The sequence below is a fragment of the Elephantulus edwardii genome, unplaced genomic scaffold (genome assembly GCF_000299155.1).
Source record: "Elephantulus edwardii isolate Elephantulus edwardi_28Jun2011 unplaced genomic scaffold, EleEdw1.0 scaffold00218, whole genome shotgun sequence".
Classification (NCBI taxonomy): domain Eukaryota; kingdom Metazoa; phylum Chordata; class Mammalia; order Macroscelidea; family Macroscelididae; genus Elephantulus; species Elephantulus edwardii.
Genome location: NW_006399968.1, coordinates 1827526 through 1830715, shown reverse-complemented (window position 1 = coordinate 1830715; position 3190 = coordinate 1827526). Strand labels below are relative to the sequence as shown.

Here is a 3190-nt window from a genome sequence, read left to right as displayed (position 1 = left end):
ATGAGATGGATTCATTTGGTGACTGGGGTAATCGGGATGCGTGTGTCAGAGGCGGTGCGGTTGGTGCAGGATAGAGCAGGGTTTAGGGCTGTTGTGCATAGGGTCGCTATGAGTCGCAAACAACTCGATGGTACATAACCACAACAACAACAACATTCCTTACTTTCATCCATGAACCATCTGACATCAGCAATGATATCCCTGGCGCCATGGCCTCTTCTAAATCCTGCTTAAACTTCTGGCAGTTCCCTGTTTATGTACTGTTCTAGCTATTTTTGAATGATCTTCAGCAGTATTTTGCTTGCATGTGATATTAATGTGATATTAATTAATTTTATAGTTTCCACATTCAGTTGGGTCACCTTTCTGGAGAATGGGAACAAATAAGGATCTCTTCCAGTCCATAGACTGGAGAGTGCATCAGAAGCTGCTCCTGTAAATTGATGAAAATTTTGTCAATGCCTTCAATGCAGCTTCTACTTCCTCCTTCATTACCATTGGCTCTTTTTCATATGGTACTTCCTGAAATTTTTCAGTGTCAATCAGTTCTTTCTGGTTCAGTGTTTCTGTGTATTCCCTCCACCTTCATTTGGTGGTTTCTGGGTCATTCAATATATTGCCATAACATCTTTTAATGTTGCAACATGAGGCTTAAATTTTATTTTCTGTTTTTTCAGCTTGAGAAATGCAGAGTGAGCTCTTCCATTTTTACTCTTCAATCCCAGCTCTCTGCACATTCCATTATAATATTTTGTTTTGTTCTCCCAGACTACCCTTTTAAATCTTCTGTTGTGCTCTTTCACTTTGAAATGTATTCTTTTATTCTTTTGCCTTCTTGATGCTCCAGTGCAATCTTTGGAGTCTCTTCTGACATCAATTTCAGTTTTTTTCTTTCTCCTTTGTTTTTGTAATGTCTCACCTGTTTTTGTAATGGCCTTTTGCTTTCTTCATGGATGATATCAATAATTCTATTCTTACTATGATCTTGAAATTCAGATGAATTGATTAACGATCATATCTTGGTTCCTGTGGATTTATTTTCATTTTCTTCGGCCTCAATTTGAAATTGCATATAAGTAATTGATGATTTGACCCACAGTCCACCCCTGGCCTAGTTTCAGCTACCAATATTGAGCTAATCCAATGATTTCTTCTACCAGTGTAGCCAATCTGATTGCTATGCAACCCATCAGATAAGATAAAATGTAAAGGTGTCGTTTGTGTTTTTTAAAAAGGGTATTTGAAATTAATAAATCATTGTAAATACAAAATTAAATTATTCTATTTTCAGCCTCATTTCTAACAATAGTGCATCTTGATTGCATGTTCAGTCAATTTCGGACTGCAAGATTTGGTAAAAATTCTCAATTTCTTTCTCTTTGGCTCTAGATGTAGGAGCGTATAATTGAGTAATAGTCATGTTAACGTGTCTTTCTTGTATGTGTATAATGTAACCACTGCATGGTTTAAAATTAAGAAGGTGGTGCATCAGTTTGTATTATTTCTCCATACCTGTTCAATCTGTATGCTGAGCAAATTATCCAAGAAGCTGGATTCTATGAAGAGGAGTGTGGTACCAAGATTGGAGGGAAACTCATAAATAACCTGTGTTATGCAGACCACACAACCTCTCTTGCTGAAAGTGAAGAAGACTTGAAGTACTTGGAGAAGATCAAGGAATGCAGCCTTATGTATGGGTTGCATTTCAATGTCAAGAAACCAAAGATTTTACTACTGGATCAATAGGCAGCATCATGATGGATGGAGAGAAGATTGAAACTGTCAGCAGATACATCTGTCCTAGATTGGGTGAAACCAGTTTGCTCTGTGAAGGCAAGGATTTTGAGGCTCTTTCTCACATACTTTGGGCACATGGCCAGAAGGAACCAGTCCCTGGGGAAGGACATCATGCTTGGAAGGGTGGAGGGACAACACAAGAAAGGAAGACCCAGGATCAAGATGGATTGACTCAGTGACTGGAGTTATGGGATTAGGTCTGTCAGAGATGATGAGATTAGTGCAGGACAGGGCAAAGTTCAGAACTAATGTACAGAGTCTTTATGAGTTGTAGATGACTTGATGGCACATAACAACAACATTTCAAACTAAAGTACAAAGGATCCTAAACCTAATCTCTTCTGAGGTGTCTTACACATACATACACACAGAGCTAAAAAATTAAATAAACAAAGAAGGCCCACTCCTTACATCTGTGCCCTAAGCGTGAACTTCTAGCCTCCTGAGCTGTGAGGAAAATGAGTCTCTGTTCTCTGAAGCAAACTGCTGTGTGTTACATTGTTAGAGCAGTCTTAGAAAAATCACACTTCCTGCAAGCTTGGTCCAAGTGTTCTCAGAGAGAGGTGGAAGTACCGAGGCTCTTCCAATCTGTTCATCCTGCCTTTGCTCTCTCCTTCACAGGAGTTAGAGCTGCAAGATGGTTGGATTTCCCACGTCACCTTCTCCTGAGTTTTCGTCTGTATTCTTCACAGGCATGCCCCCAATAACTCTCTTGCCACCTGGGCCTCCAGCTTACACCATCCTGAACAACTCTGGGTCTGTTGTGAGCTTTTGTACATGCCCAGACAAAGCCTACCTGACATCAAGTCTCTTCAGTTAGTTTTTGGCCTCTAGATTTTCCTCTTCTCATCTCTCCTGAAGAGCTGGACAGCTGTCCAGGCCCATATCCTTGTGGTTTCCTACAACCTAGCACCCTTGTCTCTGAGGCCATTTAAGTTCTACACCTGACTTTGACCTTCTAATATCTAAATATAGATTCATTGAACCTCTTTGTTCTTGGCTGTTGTTCCCATTGTTTCTGTGACACTAATGGATTAGCATGTCTTTGTCTCACATGGGTTAGATAAGTGTTTTCCTGTTGACTTGTGTTTGCCTTTCTGATGGCTCTAAGCTATTCTTGTCCCCAAAAAACATACCAGTCTGAATCAAAGATTAAAATGTCTAGCATTGGCTGTTCTAATCGTTTGTGGATGATCTTCAGTAGAATCTTGCTTGCATGTGAAATCAATGACACTGTTCTGTAGTTTCCACACTCAATTGGGTCACCTTTCTTTGGAAATCAATGACACTGTTCTGTAGTTTCCACACTCAATTGGGTCACCTTTCTTTGGAATGGGAACAAATATAGATCTCTTCCAGTCAGTTGGCCAAGTGGTTGTTCTCCAGATTTCTT

At 39.9% G+C, this 3190-nt stretch overlaps 1 pseudogene; it reads left to right on the top strand.

The window, feature by feature from the left end:
* LOC102857345 overlaps nt 1-3190 on the top strand; it is an 11335-nt pseudogene that overhangs the window by 5698 nt on the left and 2447 nt on the right.